Raw genomic sequence first — 15,595 nt, 5'->3', positions numbered from 1 at the left:
GATATTATGTGATAATTGGTTGCTTAAAACCGATAAAAGCGGGTGATTGGGCGAAATTAGTAGCGTGGCAAGTTTATAAATTGAGAAACGTCACCAAGTAAGGACACGGTAGAAAGAGTTGATAGTAAACGCAGGGGTTTACAGCGGGGGAGCAGCCACCACCCCTTTACCGTGAAAGCGTGAAATCGCGACAGATTTGTTTCGTTCTTATATTTAATATTAGGTTTTGAGAGCTGCTGAGTCAAAAAAAAAGACTAAATGATCCAAAAAGAACGCGTTGGAGACATATGCCTATGCAGAATTTGGTTTGCCAGTACATAATCCATTTTTAACACCTTGGCTACTCTATTGACAATGGCTGTTTATCCTGATTTGGCACTTGGGGTGACCGGTAATCAGTGTCCACAACGTGCTGTGCATGTTTTCGGCACGAATTCAGTTGTAAGCTGAAATTTTCATATGCGTGTTTGGTAGTCGTTAGCTAAAGATTTTTGGGTTTCGTTTGCAAAGTTACAGAGTTTCGTCTAACTATTTTTGCTGAAATACATTGTATACTGTATATAGTTTTGTCTTATTCCCTCAACTGTGATGTGGTATTTAATCTGATAGGACTACAACTCTTAATTTAGCATATCTTTGGAATGTTATTTTTATTGTGATAATCAAGAATATAAATTTGCCAAAAGTCGGGAGTTGTGAACAAATAAACTGTTAATAAAGAGTTTTGGTTATGTAAATTCCATGGTAAGATCTCCGTGATAAGGGGTGGGTAGAAACGCAGTCTCTCAACCCCCGGTTGGGAAACGATAATACTTCTTTTGTCTCAATGCGTGTTACACGTTCGTCAAATTGTTTATTCGTTAACCCATGGAGGTCTCTTTTTACCTCCATGGTTAACCCACCGTCCCTCAACACCAGGGACGGTGGTTAACCCAAGTGAACGCAAGCCTACTTTTCTATTACCATAAAATTATCATATGGTATGACATATGACAACAGAAGCCTTCTTGAATCACATCTACGCATGCGTAAACACTTCGTTTCGATTGTTGGCACAACGCGAGAGACGGTACATTATTTACCGAAATGTGGGAAAACTACGAGGATTTTGTCGATTTCGATATCGATTGGAATGATATATTGCAAGAGGGCCCAGAGAATGTTGCTGCTGAATGCACGAAAGAAGGCTACGGAAACAGAGACATCGACGCAGCCATCCATTCTGTCAGTGCCGCAAAAAACGTATCGAACGTAGTTTATGTTAAAACACGATCTAAGTTTGATCGAAACAAACAGAACAACCATTAAAACAGCATTGGGCACTTTTTTAACTTCCACCTCAATATTAATAAAATAATAGCTCAAGTCGGAAAAGTGTGTTTGTGAGGTTTGTTAAAATCAGATACTGTCACTATAACATCGAATTTGGTCATTCGAATCGCCATCTTGATATAACCATCGCTCCATTATATAACCATGGAGATAAATGATATAACATGAACAAATTTTGTACACTCTAAATCAGGGAGCTGTTTAATTCAGTGATTTTCTGAGAAGAATATCGGAATCTGACTACACCAACATGATTCGGATATTTCTAAGATATAAATCAACGGTTCTTCAAAATTTTAGGCATCAATATAAAAAAAAACACTTCGAACAGTCGTTTTCTCTGAACGATACTCGACGACCATCTTGGTTCGTGGGCGGATACAAGTATCTACGGGGGCAAAACTAACGGTATAATGATCGACTGAAATGAACCCTTTAATACTGCTTCTACACAAAATAATCTATGTTGGGGAATAATTAAAATATTAAACAAAAATATGACGACTGTGATCGTTTTAGATAAAGGGACGCATTTTCATAGGGTGAAAACTTTTTGTACAGCGTCACCGTAACAGGGCACCCTGCAATGAACAGTGCTGGCTGTGATGGTCTGAAATTCTGGATTTTTGTTATGTCAATTAAATGAACATATCTTTTAAATTACACGTGCCTTATCAGGAAGCTTTTACGGCACAAATTACACACGCAACTCGGAATAATTTCGAAATAAGCTGTATAAAATGACAAAGATTCACAGGCGCAGAGCGGAAGACTGTAAATCTAGTCACCGGTTTCACTCCACAAGCATAACGCACACTGTTACCAGCGATCGGGGGGATTAACATCTTAGAACAAAGGCGTTTCCCAACTGGGTGTTGAGGGACTGTGGTAGAAATAAGTACAGTCTCTTTGGAGTGGTACTATGTAGAGAGAAAAAGGAGTGCATTTTTTTAATAATTTCACTCGAGCGACGTCACAACTTTTTTCAGTTTTTATCGCTCATTGTCGCAGTGCCAGGGGTTGTTTTAGAGTTACGATCTGTTTATAAATATTCATGGAGCAATCGCAGCTGTTCTGAGAATTATTCGGACAGTCATTTAACAATATATCTTGGAACTTTGCAAAACACTTGAGTCTTTTCCAATGTAGTCTTGATGGTGCCGTTGTGTTGGCACGCCCACAATTGGGACCATTTCATAATCTTGCTAGATGCGGGTAAAACGTTGTTTTCAAAACGTCACGCCTGGTTACAATAAAATAACAGGTTATATGTTGCATATGCGTTCAAGTGTTATATTTTAATTTTAAATTGTTATAACTATATGAGTCCACTTGATGTAACACAATTTACAAATCAACTCCCTAGTGTTGAGTAACCCCATGTATTAATGAACTCATTGGCACCGCTGTAAAATTAGGTGCGTTCGAACGTTTAAACTCACACATTCACAAGATAATAACGGTGTGAAATATGTCTGTTTTTTTTTAGAAAATGCTTTGTCACAGAATAATAGTCTGTGGAATAGTATGAAATAGTTATGGGACAAAAACAACAAACCTGCTTTGAAATCGAAAAAAATGGGTCTTTTCATTACCGGGGACACATTTCAATGAACTTGATCACGGGAAATGCATGGCGCAAATTTCAAGCGGAAATTCCGCTGTGAGCTCTCGCAATCGCGTCATTTTTACAAGGTTCGCCATTTTTTTGTCACGTGGTAACAATGACTGTCCGGTTAGTGCGAACTTGTCCCTCTATATTTAGGCTTATGAATCATAAATTCTAAAGTATGGTTCTGAATGAAACAACAGGCAGAGAACACTTTATTCAAAAACGTCGTCAAACCCTTCTCACTACCTTAACGTGACCATGGAAGGTAGTCCTTCCATGTCGTGACAATAGCATAACCCCAGACTAGTAATATTACGAGTCTGATGCATAACGGTCCAGTGGCCGACATCCTGTGTGTATTGCAAACAAATAGCATAGCGCCGGTCGGCATTTTTTTATTCTGGTCGGAAATTCTGAATGGCGGTTTCTAGCAGCGAGCGTGGGCAGATTTTTGAAAAAATAACGAACGAAGAAATCAATAGGTAAAAAGGTGTTTGAGTAATATTCTCAAACATAAAACGCAACTAGATGAGTTTTCAGTAGGCCAATACACTCACGTGACACTACTTTCCCGAATTAGGTTCGTGCAGGGAGCTGGTTCGTGTAAACTACTTCCTTGGTGAAGCCCCTTTCGTTTTCGCACCCCAGGCCACGACACCAGATTTATTCACACTACCTGCCTAGACTTTGTACTTGATATGGTTGCACATTTGTCGTTAATTTGCGCAAAATAATGACAAACGAAACAGCGTTAATTTTTGACATAGAACAAAGGGAGATAGAACAGTGGTGGACGGTGGACTAATCAGAATATCGGAATCAATCCTCGGTACTGGCATTTTGTGGTTCTTTGCTAAGACCGATATACAAAATAAATGTAGTAGTCCAGATAATCGTGGTGTCGTAATTATTCAATATATACGTTAAAACAAAACATCCTTTCCCATTTATACTTGATATACATATATATATATATATATATTGTGCGTGGACGTTTTTGGACGAGGTGAAACTTTACATTCTCCATATTGAATAGTGCATGGAAGTAAAGGGATTTATAGTTCCATGAATAGTGTAACGAAAGAGACGCTGGAAGCAATGTCAGAGTTGCTTCGTCGAAATGAGTTTGAGAACCTTCAAACCGTTTGGGTCCGCTTCTTGGCATATGCCAAGTTATGCCCGTCTAATCGTTTAACAGGGTTAAGAATTTACAAAAAAAGAATAGCAGACTGCATATAAAGTTGAAAAAATAAACGATTTTTTTCTCGATGTCAAACCGGTTGCTATGTTGTAACTGTATGGAACAATGCATTCTGGTTGTCCAACTACGGAATGTGGTAAACTTAACGCTAGCTACTGTTTACTATTGTCCGAGACTCATTCTCGCCGCCAGAGTTTATTTCCGCTTCGAGACTCGACGGAATAAATCTATGTAGGCTTGGCGTAAAAGAGGCCGGGCCATGGCGTACGATGATATGGCGACTTGGATTCAGTAATACTCCACCATTTGGCTCAAGCAGGCATGTAAGGTTGTATGTTAAACCATGGAGCTCCATGGTTAAACCATGGATGTACTAAGTACATCCATGGTTAAACGTACGATGTATAAAACGCGTCGACGTGTTCACAATACCATGGAGCTAAAAAAAGATTTTTTTAGCTCCATGACAATACTAACTATTATCAGCTCATTACCGACTGTCACTGAACCAATTCTGTTTTCGTATCGCTTATTTGGAATAAAAGACGTGTTTTAAGAGCAGGTCAAAACTTCCACCAGTATTCGACTGAAGTCTGTCACATTGTATTGCTTAACTGAAGAATGACACCTCTTGGTGTGTGAATTGAGTCTTATCATTGAAAACATTGACCGCTCGCCCAAACACTGAAAACTGGCACATGGGTGGTCGAAATGGTGGTTTTGATAGTAAAGTGTGAACATACAACTAGTATTAACTATTATTACATTCTGAACGACACTTCAAATCTAATAGCTGTATTACACTTGTATCATGAAAGCAACTGAACTGGGACTTCTTGTTACGTGTTTTGGGTGCTTGTTCTAGATGTAATATTTTTATTTTAATGAGACAGTTACGTGAAAAAAAGCCTAGGTAACTCCTTTTGACAGAGCAGAGAAACGAGGAAATGTTAGTGATTAATTCCAAAAATAACGATATCGAATCCACATCGGTCCACGTCTGGTAAAATTTGACATTCAATTTTTAAAATTAAGTCACGATCATTGAATGAGCTCGGTCTATACCGTATACGTACCGCAAAAGTGCTCCCACAAAAAATATTTTCGACTAAAAACGGCCACATGCCCTGAAAAAATCGAACAGAGCTTGACATGTATGAATAATTTATTGGGCTTAAATGAAAAACGTGTCAAATTTAGTTATAGCCATAACTATTTGGTGGCCAGTCGATGAACAATTCAAAGTCCTTCAGGGCTGAAAATCATCGACGCTACTCTGGTTTACTTCATTTCACAACTTGCAGAGAAAACTGATTCGCGTGAGCTCTAATGTATCTTAGCCTAGTATTTTCTTTTTGAACTAAGGTCAAATTCCATCAGTTTGACAAAATATATGTTTTTCAGCGAATAATTTTGAAGCCTGTCACAGCACAAACAACTATGTGAATCGACGCCGGTGATTGGATTGTACGACGACCCTTCAATTAGCGTCAAATATGCTTTGTTACAACATCATTGATTGGCTGAGAGTCACCTGATCGGAGCACGAACTGGGTCACAGAACCATATTTGTCCGTATTATCAACAGGACTTTTGGGCTAATCTGCACTGGCTCGGAAGGTTGTAAATGATTAGCTAGTTTGAATTTGCATAACAATACTGACAATGAACGTGCATTCAACGCCACAAGTTTTTTTGTTTTTTTAGCCAATCAGAATTCATCTTCCGAGCCAGTGCAGATCAGCCGGGACTTTGCAAAATAACCACACCCACATTTTCAATCATTTTTAGCACGGAAGTTGCCAACAAATGTAAAAAAAATCGTGAATTTCATGGATTCGAATAAAATAAAGCAAGCGATTGATAAGGATGATTATTAAGATTTTCCCCGATGCTCTTCGAATTTTTATTTTTTTTATTTCAAGGTAAGAAATGGCTAGCCGTTGAGTGGAAACCCCGGAAAACACTAAACCTGTCGAAAAACACTAAACCTGTCGAAGAACACTAAACCTGACAATAAAAACACTAAACCCGAGGTAAAGGGTGTATCTAACATAGAGGGTTAGGGTTAGGGTTAGGGCCTCGATCATAAAGGGATTTTTCTTTAGCTTTCTTTTCATAAATACTCAACTGAACGATCATGGTATATCCATAATTCGCCCTTTACGGAGGGTTTAGTGTTTTTTCAACAGGTTTAGTCTTTTTCAACAGGTTTAGTCTTTTTCAATAGGTTTAGTGTTTTTCAACTGGTTTAGTGTTTTCCGGGGTTTCCACTCAACGTGGCTAGCTGAAGTTGCATCGTCTTCAATGCGGTTGTTTCACCGCAAACAACTCTAGCTTTGTTTTGGGCATGGTTTAGTTTTGCGATGTAAAATAAAATATATATTAAAATAATAATACTTGATTAATTATTTAGGGTTTCAGCCCACACATTACGGACATGATCTCCATGAATTACGGTCAATGTTTGTCTTCTCTCGGCTGATTCTCACGGTGTTGATCGACGCCCTTCCTAAACTCAGTATGGAGAAACCAACGGGGATCGACATTCCAAACAAAAAATCGAAATTATCAACGAAAGAAGAGATTTTTCTAGATATTTACAAACATACTGTCATGACAAACATATGTAAAATTAACAAATACACAAAGAGGTGTAATATTAGGTTTTATTTTAGGCTTAGAAATATTTTCTTTCACTCAGCCCATGCATGTAACTGCCATTTAGCTTTACGGTCCTTCAGCATCGGGGGAAAACAACAATATTTATACAACACACATTGCGAAGACTCAACAATCAGGAAAGAAACCCCAGACAACCCTGTCGTACTTGTGTTGAAATACATTTTGTATTTCACGTCAGAATATTGTTTAAAATAAAATATTCAGTTCAAGCCAAATCGAGGTCAAAGGGTCAGGTTGCGTGCATATAATTATATATAGTTAAAACAAAAAGTATTTGAACTTTTGTCAGCTGTTCAACATCTATAAAAACCAGAAAGACAATTATAAGACAATGTGAACCTCGGAAATTATTCTGTTAGTCCGAATTTTAAATGCGCGCGAGCGAGCAGGTGGGCGGTGATATTTCGGGGTTTGCGCGGTCGAAAATAAAGCGGAAATTGTCCGGTCGAATTCAACAAGCGGTCGCAAAAGCGAGAGAAAAAGGTGATTGGAAAGCGGAAGCGGGCGGGAGGTTGTGCGAAAGGAGTACTGTAACTTTGCACAACTTTCTTTTAAATCGTTTTATTTTCCAAGTCAATATTCTATTTTACTAATACATTTTTTTTTTCTAACGCAATGGCGAAGAAAAGAAAGAAAGCGTTGACAGACGAGGCAAAGAAAAACCTGCCACTCAGTGTGGCACTCTGACACAGCAATTTTTTTTCAAACATCGGCCATTTTGTTTCACCATGAAAACTGTTTTATTAGATGTCTTATCTGAGACACTTGAAGGATTAGCTTGTTTGTAAACTGTCAGCGTGTACAGTGGGACAGTAATGTTTGTCAGAGGATTATCCCTCGTTGTTCGTTTGCATAACAATGGAAAACCCGAACGTTCCTGGAGTACGGACTCAAATGCCAGCAGTTTTCTTCATTTTTCGCGCTCGAGCTTGAAATTATTCATTATCTGACACTCTTTATGAGTTCTATGATATCAGTGGTTAATATGTTTAGCCATTTTTAGTGTATATTTATAATAATGCAGCAAATCTACAGTGTTTTATTAACCAAAACTGTTTTTCGCGTTTTTCTCGAGTTGAAGTTTTGATCGAGAACGACTCATTGGGACCGCCGCCAAATCAAGTGCGTTCGGACTAGGACATTCAAACTCGCAGTTATCGATCAAAAGATAATGATGGTGCGAAATATGTCTGGGTTTTTAAAGAAAATGCTTTGTCACAGAATAATAGTCTGTTAAAGGTGCCAAGTATGAAATAATTTGGGGACAAAAAAACAAACCTGCATAGAAATCGGAATAATATGTCTTTTGATTATCGGAGACGCATTTCAATGGACTTGATTACGGACAATGCATAACTTAAATTTCACCAGGAAATTCCGCAGTGTGCTCTCGCAATCGTGTACTTAGTCATTTTTACAAGGTTCGCCATTTTTGATGTCACGTGATAATTATGTAAACAATGTCTGTCCAGTTTGTGCGAACTTGCACCTCTATACTTAGTCTTTTGATATATATAACCTAAATTACTGTTCTGAACGAGACAACAGACAGAGAATGTTTTATTTAAAAACGTCACAAAACCTTCTCGCTACCTTAACATCAACAAACCACCAACTATTAATTGCAGCGGATTTTTTAATTTGTAATATTACAATAAATGCGGAGCAAAAAATGATATTATTATGGGGAGGGTGCTCAGCACTTCCAGTTCACATCATACTTTTGACGAAATGGTCTCTCGACGAAATATGCATCGGGATAAAGCATTCTGTATGTAGTTTCTATCAACGAACATTTTAATTACAATTTTTCTATTCGTTTTTATCCTCAGACGGAAGTGGAATAGTCTGACTCTCTCTCTTTCGGTTATAATTTGGCATAGTATACTGTTCTAGGCCAATCAGATCTTGGTTAGACCACACACATTTCATAGCAACAAACGTAGTTGACACTTGCATGTAGATCCACATCCTCTAATGGACCATTATAATTTTTATCAAGGTATCGGATGATTTTGAGCAGGCACATTACATTGACATTACAACAAATACACATTTTAAATTTAAATATTTTATTATATTATTAAGAGTTCCATAATGTCTCTCGCACGGGCATAGCTGTGCCAAGGCAAGTATACAAACCAGTGCCGCTACACATTCAAAATCCCTCTTCACTAGAGTAGTGCACTAGATATGAACTTCGAATATAATTTACTCCAGGGACGTAACGACCAGCGTATTTTATTTACGAATTGTTCAGCTACCAGTCTACAGCCTTTTCAACATCATCATCCGTTACGTGCACATGGTGGGATCTCGGCACGTGCCAATATTTTAAGCCTTCATGTTTAGAGAGAATTACAGCACTGGGTTTACGTTTGTCCGGACCCACATCGGGACCCACTTGGCTCGTGCAGAAATCACACTATCATTCGTCGATCTGTTAGTTGACTCAAACATGGAAAGCGATACACATATGATGAAAACAATAATTGACATATTGAAATTAATTCCTTTTTTGTTATTATAGTATTTATTACGAGTCATCATGCAATGAACGGCTTAGAAGATTCGATTTTGTTTACGTCAATGTAGCATTGCAAGAAAATACCGGTTGCAGCACATGAATATTCGTCGCCGACGACAGTTTGCATTCATTTCATTCATTACTACTGTATCCGATCATATATATAGTTATGTGTTCTCTGAAAATTCATCACTGATTTCGGTTCGTGCCGAGCGTTCAAGTAGATCTCTAACGTGAACGCCACTAATGTGTACTCGAAAGTGACTTGGCTGAGAAATGATTACGTACTACAATATACTAACACTGACACTCTTTTTCTAACTTTCGAAAATAATGGTTTTAAGAAACATTCATTGTGTGTTTTAATCATAGGTTAATCAACAGTATGTTTACAAGTTCAGTCACGGTTTTAGTAACCGTGGTTCAGTCACATCAGACAAAACAAATATCACTTGATGCCACAGTGGTAACACCTCTTTTGTTGTAGAAGTAACACACGTGATTATAAACAATGTATTAACAAACAAGTGTGAGCTGTCTTGGCTGAGTTCAAGTGCAGCCCCTTACACGTTTTTTTTTTTTTTTTCCAAAACGTAAAATATTACGGAACTTCGTTCTATCATACTAGACTTTTCTTTAGATTTTTGAAATGTCATGAAATTGAACTGATAAAGACGTACAAGAAGCGTGATGTATTGGAGCTAAGCACGTCTGGGGGTACATCAATCCTCAAGCCACGACTGTGTTTGTCGTTGATGGCGGGATCATGACGCGGGAGTAATTGTACTTAACAAGCAATTTAAAAACAAGCCGTACGAGGGCGCTATATACGAATATGGAATAATTTTATTATATTTGCTAAAACGCATTTAAATTGTAAACGGTTATACACACCATGTAAGGATAAATATTATAAGGCAGTTCCCGGAAAACGTCAAAATAAATGTAATCTACAATGGGCGTACTCTGCGTACATGACGTGGAAGAACACAAGAATACGCCGGAAACCGTTCACGTAATGATCGGTTACCCAGCTATGTATGTTGTTTCAGTTTCAACGTAAATTGGCGTATATTTTTGCATTTACGTTTCTTCCGTCCAACTTAATCAGCGGTTAATTAAAAGTATACGTTATAAACGTTGAACGGAAATCTGCGGTTTTCCAGAAAATTACCGTTGATTTACGTTGCACTGAATGGACGACAAACGTAGCATTTCCGGCTGACGGTTACGCGACGGATATGCCACCCCCATAGTCCGACGGTTACGCGACGGTTACGCGGCGGATTTACTGCATAACCGCCATGTAACCGTTGTGTAACCGTACCGGAAACACGCGATTTCATGCCGTGATAGGGATCTGTACACAAATATTCAGAGATGATTGTTTTATCTCGATTCATGAAATGTTTAGCAATATATAAACTCATCACTTACTACATCGTCACTGGCAAGTTTCCTACGCCTGCTTGTTTCAATGTTCAGAGAATGTACAGGAAATGTTAATAATAATCGATGTCACAACATCGTGACTAAAAAACTTGCAAAGAAATATTCCTCACAACCCACGCATCGATTAATTCATGCTTCCACGAAAAAATAACTTTTACGCCCAGTACGGTTTTCTGATATTGGCCGTGTCGACATTATTGGTAAAAAATAACTACTGAGTATTTTGATTCATGTTTAGTATAAAAAGCAGGTATTTTACAATTCTTACCAAACGACGCGACATAAAGCTATGTAAACCTCATTCACCATTGACTGCAGAATTGGAAGCATTACAAGTTTAAAACCACATATATTTATATAAATGCCATAAATTAATGTTTCGAATAACATATTTTTCAGAAAACATAATTTATTCAACTTACAGCTACCAGTTTTTGCCATACATAAAACTAACAGTGATAACAAATTACCAATATTCTTAACATATTTAATAAGTTGATACCTGCAGACAAAGTGAGAATTAAAATGACACTAATTGTCAAAATTAATCGAAAATAAGAAGACGGCAATAGAGGGCGTTTAACATAAGCATTCCGTATTCACATTAGAAGCATTAGAATTGATTTTAAGGTAGAGATGCAGTTTAACTGACAGGTATTTTAATTAGTTAATTAGGAAACCAAGATGACCTCCCTTGTTCACAAAACTATATATTTTCGGAAAGCTTATTGTATGAATTTTAAAGTTTTGTTAGTATTTTATTTTTATGGACACTGTAGTTTGAAATATGCACAAAAATATGCTTTTTTGGTCAAAAGTGATTTTAAAAAAATTAGCTTCTAAACCATGCTTCTGTTTCCTGTAAAAATTTGTTTATGGGTGTAATTTTAATAACAAAATAAATAACTGTTCAACACCACGGCAAAATATATTATCAACATTTAACATTTACTTTTGTACACACACAATAAAGGTTGATTTGGATATCATCTGACACGCGACACAAAAAGAAATCCAACCCACCGTATGTGGCGCACTTCACCGGTAGATTTCAAACGGGCGTGCCCGAGTACGAGAAGAAAAATCATAACCTATCATGGTTAGAGTGTTAAGTTAACTCCTTGTCGCATACGACTTGTTTGCCACTTCCGTGTGACTGAGAAGGTTCTAGAACCGTACTGTGTCTGGGTGGATTTTTAGAAACTGGTTGAATAGGTAATGGAACATTCTAGAAATTTGTAGTAAGTTCCAGACTCATTATGTATGCTGATGTAATGGTCTATTTATATACAGTGTGGATATATATAGGGGAATTGTTCAGCACTGAGATCAGATCGGAGATCTCGTTGAATTGTATTGGAGTTTAAGTTATTGGAGTAGTGGAGTTTTACCGCGTTATTGTACTTGATGTTTGCAGAGTATAATACTACCAGTACCAGTTGAAACATCATCTGTTGGCTCCGTGTTCGCATGTTATCGTCGCCGCCAGGGAAGTCTTTATGTTACCGTTGCCATTTTGGTATTTTAACCATCACACCTGTACTATACCAATTACGGTAATATTACGTTGTGTGTGACACTCCTGGTATCTGTCTAATAATAAAATAAAAGAGCTTATTCGTCATTATAACTCTCTCGGTAGTAATGTCTTTTTTTGTTTTCTTGAGGATTCAAAAGCTTTTGACAAAGTCAACCACTGGACACTGTATAGCAAACTAGTAGCCCGTAAGGATCCACCATACATCGTACGATTTCTTGTGAACTGGTATTCCTCGCAATACTATTCTATCAGATGGAATAATTCTGTCTCGCGACTATTCTCTGTATCTAATGGGGTGCGACAAGGGGGTGTTATGTCGCCATTCTTATTCAATGTGTATGTGGATAACTTGAACATCCAGCTCAATAATACCATGAGCGGGTGCCTAGTTGGCAAAACATTAATTAATAACCTTAGTTATGCTGATGATGTGTGCGTGATCGCGCCCTCTATCAAGGTGTTGAGAAAACTTGTACATGTTTGTGAAATCTATGCAATCCATCATGATATTGAATATAATCTTACCAAAACAAAATGTATGCACTTTTCAGGACGTCTTAAACTTGACACTTTACCTGCAATTACTATATATGGTATTGACATTAACTTTGTTGGGAACTTTACTTACCTCGGTCACGTATTGACTACGGATTTAAATCTGAACGACAATATGGATATTGATAACCAGAGACGGTCTTTCTGTATGAGAGCTAACAGTATGTTATGTAGAATCGCCAAATGCAGTTATCGTGTGAAATGCATTTTATTTAAAACGTTTTGTTCCATTTTTTATTGCAGCTTATTGTGGTGCACTTACCGTAAATCGAACATGAACGCACTTAAAGTATTTTATAATAATGCATTCCGCAGACTGTGTGGTTATCCAAATGACTGTAGCGCTAGTACTATGTTCCTTACAAACCGCATTAATTTGTTTCCGTGTATTTATCGTAATATCATTTTTGAATTTAATGAACGTGGGCAGAGGTCGTCAAATCGTCTGCCTTTGAGTCTGTATAACTCTGATATACAGTGGAAGTCAGCGCTTTTCCAACACTGGAAAAATCAGCTGTATTAACTTATACATTTATTTGTTTGTTCTATTCTGTTATGTTATGAATCTTTTGATTTGAATTAAAGCAATAATAATTACCCTTATTTGGTGTATATTTCAGAAACACGTCATATATTACAATGAGTTGACCTCGTGGATGCATACAAGACCAAAGACATTTGTGTTTAGTATGTTGTCCTATACCTAGTCATTATTTTTATTTTTTATTCTAACGCCCCAGTCTTCATTTAACATGCAAAAATACTAATTTTCGTATGATTTTGTATCCAACTTGTTTTTTTCTTTATAGTAACAGTTACGTGATACCTCGCCAACATTTGATTTGATTTGAAATGGTTTGCCAAAATTTATAAAAAAAAATACAATTAAGCATTCTAAGATTATATCAAAAATGCCAATTGCCTCAATATTATACCACTCACGTTTTGATGTGTTAATTATTTGTAAATATGTTAATGATAGTCAAATAACGGTCAAACAAGCTCCCAAGCCGTTTTGTAAAAAAAATAATATACTCGAGATACTATTTTAATCAATTTCGAATACTCAATGGCAAATAAATTGTTTCATTTGGTAGACAGCTGCACAATTGCATGTAATGGATTTTCATATTTGAGTTCTAATTTAAAACATACATTTTGCGAGTTCATTTAGTAAAGTGCGCTACCACGCGGTCACTGAAAGTTACGGTCTCTTTAAATCTTAGGAGATGATATGAACATTTGCTGCTGTCCGGAAACACACGTTGTCACTGAAGGCAAACACAATCAATGCTTAAATTATTCCCACATTTTTTGTTACATCTAATGTGAACAAGTCGTCGTTAAAATTGTAGCCAAACAGGGTAGCAATATACATAATAATATGGATATTTGTTTTTCAGTAAAGTGGTTTAGTAGAGACACGAAATGCAGATGCGACGTTAAAATGGTAGCAAGATCTCCCAATTCCAGTACCGACAACGTGAATGCGAGGCTTGAATTAAAACCTTGGATCGTGATAGGATGGATGTTATGTGTGGTAGGCGTTGTCAAAGTCAATCTATTTGTTCTGTCATTTCACTGATTTACGAAAATGTTCCCATAATCCCCTTTTCTCGACTTACATCTTTGAGGATAAATCCTTATATGAATTGAGATATTTACGAGCAATGTTTTAGCCTCAACGGTAGCAGTATCGGCAGGAAATGGATGTTTAGACGTATCTAGAGGGCGCTGTCGCGTACTTCGGTGGAATGTGTGTAATTGGACAGTTTCGCCAGTCTACGTGTAACACTACGTTGCCACGTAGCACTTTCCTTTGGGCTCCTTTCATTCGTTTTATTCGTTCCCGTTATCGTTTCCCACGCTATGGAAGAGCAGTCAGATACCACGGATATCCAACAGCTTTTTCAAACCAAGAACGCTCACCTGCTGCAATCCATCAATTCACTGGTTTCACAGAAGATGGGTTCACTAAAAGAAGAACTTCAGGCATCTCTTAGTATGTTCTAATCCATCCCTGCATTCGATCGTAAAGCAAATGAAGACCAGTTCAAACACAATCGCAAAGCTAAAATAAAAGGTTGCGGAAAGTATTGGCATGTTTGACAAGCGTCAAACTGGTTTTACTCGCTGATACATCTGAATATGGATGATCTACCGCCCAAAACTCCGTCTCCCATGCATGGCCTAGCTAATGACAGCGAAGACGAAAAACGCATCTGGAAGACGGAAATGCGTGACCATAGAAAAATAAAGAAATCGTGTCACTTCTCCAAGCACCAGTTGGCAGCCAAGCATTCGCATTTAACAAGAATGATGTCGTCCGCGACAGACCGTTTGCTTTGAGTGTGGCCGTGCAGGTCATTGCCGGTTCGAATATCGAGCTCTAACATCTGTGTTGGGTCACGTTACAGAGCGGCGGTGCGGTAATAATTGACTAGGTCAAGACACCAATTAAATTAATTAATAAATTAAATTAATAGATATATAACGAATTTTGTTTTCAAGTTGGGTCAGTTTCCGAGGCGTTATGTGGAGATTGCTAGTCTTAAACATGGGTCGGGTAGGATTCGTTCTATTTGCACATCTATCGGCATTACTTCTGTTATATCCGGGCGTGGCGATATTTCTATTTTTCCGTTTTACCATTGGGTTTATGTTCGGGTTCTTATATTTTACCCAGATGCT

This window comes from Saccoglossus kowalevskii, chromosome 5, assembly GCF_978046115.1.
Source record: "Saccoglossus kowalevskii chromosome 5, keSacKowa6.1, whole genome shotgun sequence".
NCBI classification, from domain to species: domain Eukaryota; kingdom Metazoa; phylum Hemichordata; class Enteropneusta; family Harrimaniidae; genus Saccoglossus; species Saccoglossus kowalevskii.
This window is presented reverse-complemented; position numbering follows the sequence as displayed.